Below are 11,846 nucleotides of genomic sequence, written 5' to 3' on the forward strand. Positions count from 1 at the left end.
ACTTCATAGGCAGGTGGAAACACCTAGAACTCCCCACCCCACTTCTGCCACCAGGGTGAGGTGTTGAGCTGCTCACAGCATCCCCCACCATGACCTTGCAGCAGGGGATTGCAGCACCCCCACCACCCAATGCAGGGGAGAGGGCTGAGTGTATCTCTGCACCCTGAGTCCAGGGCACAAACTCTCTCTGCCCCACACATAGAATCTGGCCCTGCTGAAAAGTGACCCCTATGAACAAGTAACCTCCAGGAGAGCAGGCCTGGCCCTCAGAGAGGGGAATGGGCTTCTTGTGAAGCTTATAGGTCACTGGCTGCAGTGAGAACAGGAAGGCTCTGAGTATAATCCATAGCAAATACAGCCCATCTGGGGATGTAGCTCAGTGGTAGAGCATATGCTTTGCATGTATGAGGTCCTGGGTTCATTCCCCAGCAACTCCATGCTCATTTTTCACCCTGCTCTTTGCTAATGCCAAGAGGGGATGTGGCCCACCAGTATCCCTGCACCAGTTTCAGTCCTGCTCAGTGAGGGGCAAGTGCCAATTGCATGGAAAGTCTGGGTCGGGTTCTGCTCCTAAGTCACCTTGGTACATTTAAGATTCCCACCAGCTGCGCTGCTTGGGAAAAGGGTAGATGAGAAGAGCGAATCATCTAGCACTGGAGGGAAAGGTCCCATCTGCTCAGACTGAGAGGCAAGGAAACAGAGGGGCAGTCAGTGCTCGGAGAGGAGAGAGGTCAGTGATGTACTCCCAACAGGGGACACTGTCTTTTTGAGTATCACAGGGGTAGCTGCGTTAACCAGGATTTGTAAAAAGTGAGAGTCCTGTGGCACCTTATAGATTAATAGATGAACAGCAGCATAAGCTTTGAGGGGTGAATCCCCATTTCATCAGATGAATGTAGTGGGAATTCTGTGACTGGCTAGCCAACTACAAAAGCAATTTCTCCTCTCTTGGCGTTCACACCTCAACAGCTAGAAGAGGGCCTCATTCTCCCTGATTGAACTAACCTCCTTATCTCTAGACTGATTCTTACCTGCATATTTATACCTGCCCCTGCAAATTTCTGCCACATGCATCCGACGAAGCAGGTATTCACCTGCGAAAACTTATGCTCCAATATGTCTGTTGGTCTATAAGGTGCCACAGGACTTTATGTCTTTTTGAGGTGAGTGCAGCTTGCTTGGGATGGTGCTGACGATGGATAGAAAAAAGCTGGAGTCAATGACAGATGAGACCATAGAAGGGGAAGGGGAATGGCAGCCCCGCAGAAGGTTCCGGGTGCTCAGATGCCCCAGTTACTGCACCCTGGCCTGTCGTAGAGAGAGAAAAGACACCGAGGGACCCAGCCCCCCTACAGTGATCCCATGGACAAGAACCTGGTTGGGAGTGGGGTGAAGGTTCCCTCTGAGCAAAGTGGAGCTGAAATACCTCAGTGTCCTGGAATTTAAGCAATGGAAGCTTCAAACCCTGCACGGGTGTGGGCTGAGGTGCATCAGCAGAAGGTTGGGCTGGACAGAGGTGGCAGGTTTTTTATAATTTTTGGTGGTGCCCAGAATGGGACCAAGTCCTGCCCACCCTCCCCACACCTGCCTAAGGCTCTGGGAGGGAGTTTGGGTGTGGGAGGAAGAGGGGATGGGCTCTGGGAGAGAGTTTGGATGCAGGGGCTGGGCTCAGTCAGGGGGTTGAGGTGCAGGAGGGTGTGCAAGGAGCAGGGTCCTGGAAGGAGTTTGGGTGCCGGTGTGTAGTCTAGGTTGGGGCAGGGGGTTGGGGGTACAGGAGAGGATGAAGGGTGCAGCATTTACCTCGGGCATCTCTCGAAAGCAACCCACACCCTCCTCTGGCAGCAGCCCCTAAGCAGGAGGGCTGGGGGCATCTCTGAGCACTGCTGCCCACAGACTCCAGCCCTGCAGCTCCCATTGCCACAGTTGACTCTTGGGGCGAGGACAGCATGTGGAGATCCCACACACACAGTTGTTCTTCCCACAGCTGGCAGATGGGGGGCAGCAGGGGATCTCCCCTGTTTGGAGGAATCACTCTGGGCCCCACTGTTAGGTCTCCATCCTTTCTCCCCCTAACCACGCACACCCCTCCCCTCCCCATTATCAATGTTTTAGAGTGACCCCTCCCTCTGTTTGTAGGATACAGACTCTCTGTGACAGAGACTGACTGGGGCTCCTCTCTGCATGGCCCCAATGGGGAAGGAAAGAGACTGGGGGGGCCGGGGAGATGGGCAGAAGGAGTCAAATGGGGCTAAACCAGAATAGAGGACATTGTCTTCCTGTTAAAACGTACTGGAGTCTCATCACTGAAAAGCCGCATCTTGAATTAGGTTTGAACCAGCTGCTTTTCAATTACCAGGCAAAGGTGTGAACCACAGAGACTGGGAACTGCCTGCTTCCCAAATCCATCTAAACAGCATCTGCAGTGGTGCAATTGGTTAGTGCAGAAGGGCAAGCTGCTGGGATTATAAATTCAGGCCTTATCTGGAGCCCTGGATTCTGTTCCCCATGTACCCTCCCCAGCGTGTTCCTCGTACCTGTGTAGTTTGCTTTGCCTAATTCCCATGGAAAGTGCCCTGCTAGGAAAAGGAGAGTAAGTTCCAAAATGTGGCAGTAGGTGCACAGCTTGGAAACATCCCCCCTGTGCTGCCATTAGTTCCAGGAGATTGTTCACTGGCAGCATGAATTGATTTCTCTGCTGCTGAGAAAGCTGCCAGGACAGGTCTGTGGGCACCAGAGCTCCCTGCTTCTTCCAGCACACCCCTGGCTCCTTCCCTGCCCCAGTCACCAATGTAGGAGGGTCCTATATGCACGGAGCCTAAAGCTTTACCAAGTCTTCTTAGTGCAGTTGACAGCGTGGCAGTCTCATAATCTGAAGGTTGTGAGTTCAAGCCTCAGAGGTACCAATGGCTTTTGCTCCCTGCTTCAGATTTTCCAAAGGAAATCAGAGAAAAGAAACTAGAGGAGAGTGGTTTCTAGACACCCTCCCACCCATCTAACATACACACAGATTTTTCTATGGCATTATCTTTTCCTTCTCTGTGCCATTTGTATTCTCCATAGAGCAAAATAAAACAGAAACATGCAAGTCCAAGCCTAATACAGCATGAAACTCAATACAGATCAAGTCTCACCCTCAGAGATCTTCCAATACCCTTCTTTCACAGACTAGACGTATTTCTTGTCTGGGCCCAATCTTTTCACCAGGTATAGTCCTTGTTTCAGCTCAAGGTAGCTAGGGGATTTCTCATGACTGCACCCACCTTTCTTCTGTTCCATCCCCTTCTACAGCTTTGCTACGAGGCAGGAAACATTTGTCTCTCTTCTGGGGAAAAGCCCCAGGTTTAAGATGGATTCCTGTACCAGGTGACATGGTCACATGTCCTGGGAGACCCCAAGCCTTCATTCTTCATGTGCAGGATAGAGCCATCTCCAGTCCATTGTCCTGGTTAATGAGAGCCATCAAGAGTCCAAACCACTGTTAATGGCCTACATTTTGCATCATTACAATAGGACCTCAGAGTTATATTTCATATTTCTAGTTTCAGATACAGGAATTATCGGTTCGTACAAATAGGATGAACACACACAGTAGGTTATAAGCTTTGTAAGGATACCTTACAAGAGACCTTTTGCATGAAGCATATTTCAGTTACTTTATATTCACACTCATTAGCATATTTTCATAAAATCCTATGGAGTGCAACGTCACAGCAGGGAAAGGGTTTTACTGCAGCACCTGGGAGCAGTTGAGTTTCATGTTCAGGCTGTGGTATGAGTTCCTCCAGGTTTCTCGTAAGCACACAGGGACCTTAGTGGGTGCTCGCGATACAGGAATGGCCCAGATACGCTACAGTGATGGGAATTGCATTTTCCTTTTTAATTTTTGTATTTCCAATGACATTTCTGTATAACTGTGTTTTCTCCTGGATTTGATATTTAACTAAAGAAAGAATAAGGCCTCAGGGCGCCAGATGGAGGAGCAGGCTGGGGCTAGGACTGCTAAGAAAGCAAGAGTAGCAAGTTTTCTGTATTGTTTCTTGCCCTCATTTTCATGACTAATTTCTCTTCTGCATGAAATTTGCCATTTGTTCCTGTGAGCCTGGCTAGTTCAGTTGGCAGAGCATCAGGCTTTTAATATGAGGGTCTAAGGTTCAAGCCACTGGTAAATGAAAAAAGATAGTATTCCCTGTAATATCCTCTAAGACCTTCAGAAGGTATCGCTTGAGGACTATCCTTGACTTCAGCTTCTCCTTTCCAGGACTTGGCCTTTCCTAGGAAGGGCCATGTATTGCCTAGGACTGAAGGGGCAACTTCCTCACATGCCCGTTGGCCTCTCAGTCTGGATTAAGAAAGACTTCTGGGAGCTGCAGCAAACTGCTGCATGACAACTTGTTGAGCAAATGCAGGGTTGCTCACACAGGGTCATCCTTACCAGAACTCAGCAGAGGTCTGGGTGTTCCCTATTGGTCCCATGGTGTAAGGGCCAGCACTCGGGACTTTGAATCCTGCAATCTGAGTTGAAGTCTCAGTGGGATCTGAGAGCAATTCCTGTGGCACCTAACCCTACTGGGTCTTCCAAGGCTCTGTCTTGCTTCCTCAAAGGCCATGAAAGTCTGTCTTTTGCCCACTAGCTGTTGTGACTTGAGCACAAGAGGGGATGTTTGATCCAGAAGCCTGGCTGTGCCTGGAATCCTGTAGGTACGGATGTGAGCTGCATTTCCTCTGAGTACTGAAGCTGGGCTGCAGCCTGGCCTAGGAGGCAGCCCTATTGATTGACCTACTGGCCCAAAGTCACTTGGGCAGTGTTGGTGTCCCCAGGAATGCTGAAGGGCCTAAGGGAGGGAGGCTCAATACTCCTCCCTATCAGTCAGGGCGGAAGAGGAGGGCTGCAAGAGTGGGCAGGCTGATGAGCTGGGCCTTCTAGCGTTCGGTTGGGGACGAGGTGGGGTGCGCGAACTGGGAGAAGCAGTTGCTGACCTGTGAGGAAAGGCTCAGCCAGTGGCATAAGTGGACCTTGTCATTAGTCTACAAAGTTGTGATGCTCAAGACCTATCTTTTGGCTGTGGGGAATTTCCTCAGCCATGTATTTCCCCCTGCTCCATGAGTGCTGCTGAGACCGAACACGAGGGCCTTCCACTTCCTATGGGGCAATAGGACATCCCTACCTAGTCAGGAGACATGTGGCTTTTTTGCCGTATTAGAAGGGGGTTGGGTTTGGTGGGCTTTGAAGCCTTGTACGGCTCTCTCAGTGGTGGCTGAGCTGGAAGGCAGGTCAGACCCAAGGGAAATGGTGGGGCAACCACAAAGAACGCAAATGACTCTTCCGATATGGTTGTATTATTTTTACCCCACTGGGTGCAGCACCGGGTATGGGATGGCCGATGATGAGGGAAGGGGGAGGGCCCCCCCTCTAGTGTTCTACTCTCACCTTACACCCTACACGATTTTCAGTGGGTGGCTAGGTGGAAGGTTCTTGCAGGATGGCTTCATCCGCAACAGTGGCTGCCCTCACAGAAGCGGCGGCCACAGCAGCTAGGCCCCACCCCCTCCTTTGGCTCAATCTGAACAGAGGTCAATGTACCACTGGGTGAGACAGGCCAATTTTAGGGAGCTTCCTCTGAAGGTGAGCAACTGTTCCCAGAACTTACTGACAGGCACTTTAAAGTATTTGCAAATGTGCATGGCTGGCATGTGCAGAGCAAAGGCTGCCCAGGGGCACTGTGTCAGGCTCTGGCACCGCTTGAGACAATGGACCATCTTCAGCCACTAGGATCTAAGGCAGGAATGGGGTGAGGAAGCAAGTCAAGCTGAGCAAGGCAGCCAAAATTCATCTTGCCTTCGTGGGCGCTCACAATGATGCCATTTTTGTGTGCCAGGGCTGACAAAAACATCCCAGACAGAGAAGCAGCAGGCCAAAAAAGCAGCAGGGGTATTCTGTCTGCTATCCAAGATCCATAAACCTGGAAATCCTGGATGCCCCATCATTTCAGGCAATGGCACCCTGACAGCAGGATAGTCTGGCTGTGTAGACTCCCTCCTCAGGCCCTATGCTACCAGCACTCCCAGCTATCTTCGAGATGCCACTGACTTCCTGAGGAAACTACAATCCATTGGTGATCTTCCAGAAAACACCATCCTGGCCAGTATGGAGGTAGAAGCCCTCTACACCAACATTCCACACAAAGATGGACTACAAGCTGTCAGGAACAGTATCCCCGATAATGTCACGGCAAACCTGGTGGCTGAACTTTGTGACTTTGTCCTCACCCACAACTATTTCACATTTGGGGACAATGTATACCTTCAAGTCAGCGGCACTGCTATGGGTACTCGCATTGCCACATAGCATGCCAACATTTTTATGGCTGACTTAGAACAACACTTCCTCAGCTCTCATCCCCTAATGCCCCCACTCTACTTGCCCTACACTGATGACATCTTCATCTTCTGGACTCATGGAAAAGAAAACCCTTGAGGAATTCCACCATGATTTCAACAATTTCCATCCCACCTACAATGTCAGCCTGGACCAGTCCACACAAGAGATCCACTTCCTGGACACTACTGTGCTAATAAGCAATGGTCACATAAACACCACCCTATACTGGAAACATACTGACCGCTATACTTACCTACGTGCCTCCAGCTTTCACCCAGACCACATCACACAATCCATTGTCTACAGCCAAGCTCTAAGATACAACCACATTTGCTCCAACCCCTCAGACAGAGACAAACACCTACAAGATCTCTATCAAGCATTCTTACAAGTACACTACCCACCTGCTGAAGTGAAGAAACAGATTGACAGAGCCAGAAGAGTACCCAGAAGTCACCTACTACAGGACAGGTCCAAGGAAGAAAGTAATACAACCCCACTAGCCGTCACCTTCAGCCCCCCAACTAAAACCTCTCCAGTGCATCATCAAGGATCTACAACCTATCCTGAAGGATGATCCCTCACTGTCACAGATCTTGGGAGACAGGCCAGTCCTTGCTTACAGACAGCCCCCCAACCTGAAGCAAATACTTACCAGCAACCCAACAACATAAACACTAACCCAGGAACCTATCCTTGCAACAAAGCCCATTGCCAACTCTGTCCTCATATCTATTCAGGGGACACCATCATAGGACCTAATCACATCAGCCACACTATCAGAGGCTCATTCACCTGCATATCTACCAATGTGATATATGCCATCATGTGCCAGCAATGCCTCTCTGCCATGTACATTGGCCAAACCAGACAGTCTCTACATAAAAGGACACAAATCAGACATCAAGAATTATAACATTCAAAAACCAGTCGGAGAACACTTCAATCTTCCTGGTAACTTGATTACAGACCTAAAAGTTGCAATATTACAACAAAAAACCTTCAACAACAGACTCCCAGGAGAGACTGCTGAATTGGAATTAATTTGCAAAGTGGACACCATTAAATTAGGCTTGAATAAAGCCTGGGAGTGGATGGGTTATTACACAAAGTAAAACTATTTCCCCATGTTTATTTGTCCCCCTACTGTTAGTCACACCTTACTGTCAACTGTTGGAAATAGGCCATCCCGATTATCACTGCAAAAGGTTTTTTCTCCTGCTGATAATAGCTCACCTTAACTGCTCACTCTTGTTATAGTGTGTATGGCAACATCCATTTTTTCATGTTCTCTGTGTGTGTGTGTGTGTGTGTGTATCTATATCTATATCTCTTCCTGCTGTATTTTCCACTGCATGCATCCAATGAAGTGGGTTTTAGCCCATGAAATCTTATGCTCAAATAAATTTGTTAGTCTCTAAGGTGCCACAAGTACTCCTTGTTCTTTTTGCAGATAAATTAATGGAGGTTAAGTCCATGAATGGGTATTAGCCAGGATGGGTAAGGAATGGTATCCCTAGCCTCTGTTTGTCAGAGGGTGGAGATGAATGGCAGGAGAGAGATCACTTGATCATTACCTGTAAGGTTCAGTCCCTCTGAGGCACCTGGCGTTGGCCACTGTTGGCAGATAGGATATGGGGTTGGATGGACCTTTGCCCTGACCCAGTATGGCCATTCTTATATTCTTATGAAGGGAAGGGCAAAACACTACAACAGCAATTCTGTAGTGTAGTGGTTAGCATGTTTGCTTAACACACAAAAGGTCTCTGGTTTAAAACCAGGCAGAAACTTGATGGCTTCCTTTCCCCAGCTCCTACTGGCCTGTCCCTGCTGTTGTAGGAGCAGCAGTGATTTCTATGCTATGTATAACCTGTATGCTCAATAGGTGTGTTATACTTCCCTCCCTCCTGCTTTTGTCTCCTCTCCCTCTCTGAATACCTGTGAAGTGGTTTTCCCTCTCCCCCTCCTGGAATGCTTGTGGGTTGAATGGGCTGGTTGAATAGCTAGAAGAGCAGAAGAGCTCCCAGGTAGACAAGGTGACTGGGACACTAATTAGGCAGCACTCACACACCCAGAGCATGGACACTGCCCAAAGTGGAGCATGACCAGCCAGATGCAGCCAAGTCATCTCTAGTCGCAGGCCATTAGGTGCAGGTCCTTAAAAGGAGAAGGGGCCATGTGCTCAGGAGTCACTCACAAGCTTGTACCTCCAGTGAATGCCCTTTGCCCGGATTGCCTGGCCAGTGGTTCTCTGCGTTGTATTTCATTGTGCCTCAGGAAGACTTACCTTCATCGCACCGTCCATAGCTGTGCTGTGGGACACTTACCTTGCAGAATCCTGACATCTCCAGTGCTGTGCCTGTCCTGGGAGCATGAGTATGCAAGTGTGAGTGTGACACCCCCGCTTCTTCTTTTGAGCTTAGCTGTCAGTATAATAAACCTGCTGCTTTCTGCCAAACTCTGGTGGGTCATTAGTCCTCCCTACACTTACTAGCTGGCCCAATTTTGGGTAACAGCTGCGATAAGCTCAACCCCTGCAGGACAGAGGGTGGTGAAATGAGCTGGGAAAAAGCCTTAGCATCAGCAGGTGAAAGCTAGAGGACCTTGGCCAGTCACCTTTTGAAGCCTTGTGTCTTGGTCTCCTCTGCCCTTGGAGGTTGGCCTATGGCGGCCGGCTCTTCCTGCTGGCTTCCTTTGTGTGACTTGCCAAAGGAGGGAGTGAGGCAGGAATGGGGCAAAAGAGGAAAGTCGAGCTGAGGAAGGCAGGGCAGAAGCTAAGCCCATTTGTTCTGCAAAGCCTGAAAAGCCTGGGGAGGTGCGGTTGGCTGCTGGGAGGTAGAATCCTGTGCCTACCTCTTGGCTTCCCAGGGATGGCTACTTGCATCTCAGGAGAAGAAGGATGGTTCTGGATGAAAGGAAAACAAGCAAAGCTCTGGGAGGAAATTTGGGTGTGGGATGCGGGCTCTGCGATGGGGGAGTGGGTTGGGGTGCAGGAGAGGTGGTGCTTACCCCGGGCACTGCAGCTCCCAAAGTGACTGGTACACACAACTCTGTGGCATCAGGTCCTAGGTGGGCCATGGCAGGGGGTCTCTGTGCACTGCTGCCTGCAGGCGCTTCCCCCAGAGCTCCCATTGGCTGCAGTTCCTGGCCAATGGGGGCTGCGGAGTTGGTACTCGGGGCAGGGGCAATGAATGGAGACACTCCCCCCGCCCTAGGGGATGCTGGGACATGCTGGCCATTTCTGGGAGTGACACGGAGGGACGGAGGCAGAGTGGGCAGGGAGCCACCTTAGTGCTGCTGGCACAATTCTGCACACCCATTAGGGGAGGGGGGGCAGAGGTCGTCCATGTGCTGCCTGGGGTAGGGGCAGTGCACAGAGCTGCCTCCCCTACTGGGTCTATTACAGGAGGGGAGGGGGGTCTTTTGGCCTGTAAGGTGCAGCAGGTCGGACTAGATGATCACATTGGTCCTTTCTGACCTTAAAGGCTCTGAGTCTAAAAGGGAGAGGGAAGTAAAGGAAGTTTAAAAAAAATAAACCAAACATTGTAATACCAGGATAACTCCACCTGCTCGTTGTCTAGTCCCACCCCTTTCTTCCTCTACTGTGTGTTGAATGACCTGCAGAACATTGATTCTCTCATTCCATTGATAAACTGATACAATGTGATGGAAATTAAACTAATTCCCAGCAGAGAAAACATCACATCACTGCACTGGCTGGGAATCAAACCCTGGTCAATTACTCGGAAGGCAGCTATGCGCACCACTATACCACCAATGCATCTGGTTGAAGTGTTACTTATGGTTGCCCAATGAGGCTAGACAAGCATTGAGGAGATTTTCTGCTGATTAAAATGAACTGGATTCTCATCACTAAAGAAAACCACCTCCATCTTCACTTGGGTTTGAACCACCAGCCTTTCAATTAGCCACCAAAGCTGTTAATCACAGGATATGTGTACACTATGGGATTATTCTGATTTTACAGAAACCAGTTTTTGGAAACAGATTGTATAACGTCGAGTACACGTGAACACATTAAGCACATTAGTTCAGCGGTGTGCGTCCATATACCGAGGCGAGTGTCAATTTCCAGAGAGTTGCACTGTGGGTAGCTATCCCATAGCTATCCCATAGTTTCTGCAGTCTCTCCCACCCATTGGAATTCTGGGTTGAGGTCCCAATGCCTGATAGGGCAAAAACAGTGTCGTGGGTGATTCTGGGTAAATGTCGTCACTCAGTCCTTCCTCCGTGAAAGCAATGGCAGACCATCATTTCGCGCCCTTTTCCCTGGATTGCCTGGGCAGACGCCATAGCAAGACAACCATGGAGCCCGTTCAGCCTTTTTTCACCGTCACCGTATGACTACTGGATGATGCTGACAGACGCGGTACTGCAGCACTACACAGCAGCATCCCCTTGCCTTTTCAAGTTAGCAAGGATGGTTACCAGCCATACCGTCCCGTCTGCTGCTTTGCAAGTTGACAATGACAGTTACCAGTTATACTGTACCGTCTGCTGCTGTCATGGGTGCTCCTGGCCGGCCTCAGTGAGGTTGGCCGGGGGCACATGGACAAAAATGGGAATGAGTCCCCAGGTCATTCCCTTCTTTGAGTTTTGTCTAAAGGGAGAGTCAGTCCTGTCTAGACTATCAGGCAAGCCTACTAAAGAACCAGAGAGGCAAACGGCTTCTCCGGGTCAGAGCCCCAGACATCCCGCAGAAATGATGAGCTGCATGCCTGTTATAACATTTTTTCCCAGGTCTGGACCTTAGCGTCCAAAATATGGGTGTTATCATGAAAACCTCCAGGCTTAATTACCAGCTTGGACCTGGTAAAGCTGCCACCAGCCAGGAATTATACAGTGCCTAGCTCACTCTGGTCTCCCCAAAACCTTCCCTGGGGGACACCCAGGGTATGTCTACATCTAAAATTTTGCAGCGCTGGTTGTTACAGCTGTATTAGTATAGCTGTATAGGGCCAGCGCTGCAGAGTGGCCACACTTACAGCAACCAGCGCTGCAAGTGGTGTTAGATGTGGCCACGCTGCAGCGCTGTTGGGCGGCTTCAAGGGGGGTTCGGGGAACGCGAGAGCAAACCGGGGAAGGAGACCAGCTTCGCCGTGGTTTGCTCTCGTGTTCCCCGAACCCCCCTGCAAACCGCAGGGAAGGAGACCTGCTTGCATGGAGGTTCGGGGAACGCGAGAGCAAACCGGGGAAGGAGACCAGCTTTGCCGCGGTTTGCTCTCGCGTTCCCCGAACCACCCTGCAAACCGCAGGGAAGGAGACCTGCTTGTTCGGGGAACGCGAGAGCAAACCGGGGAAGGAGACCAGCTTTGCCGCGGTTTGCTCTCACGTTCCCCGAACCACCCTGCAAACCGCAGGGAAGGAGACCTGCTTGTTCGGGGTTCGGGGAACACGAGAGCAAACCGGGGAAGGAGACCAGTTTGATTACCAGAGGCTTCCTCAG

The 11,846-nt window shown here is 50.3% G+C and overlaps 1 non-coding gene across 1 annotated transcript; it reads left to right on the forward strand.

Moving 5' to 3' along the window:
* The first annotated feature begins 365 nt into the window (after positions 1-365).
* On the forward strand, positions 366-437 carry TRNAA-UGC. Its single transcript has one exon. It is a non-coding gene; the product is annotated as a tRNA-Ala (tRNA).
* Positions 438-11,846: the final 11,409 nt, after the last annotated feature.

Source organism: Gopherus evgoodei, unplaced genomic scaffold, assembly GCF_007399415.2.
Source record: "Gopherus evgoodei ecotype Sinaloan lineage unplaced genomic scaffold, rGopEvg1_v1.p scaffold_46_arrow_ctg1, whole genome shotgun sequence".
Taxonomy (NCBI): Eukaryota; Metazoa; Chordata; order Testudines; family Testudinidae; genus Gopherus; species Gopherus evgoodei.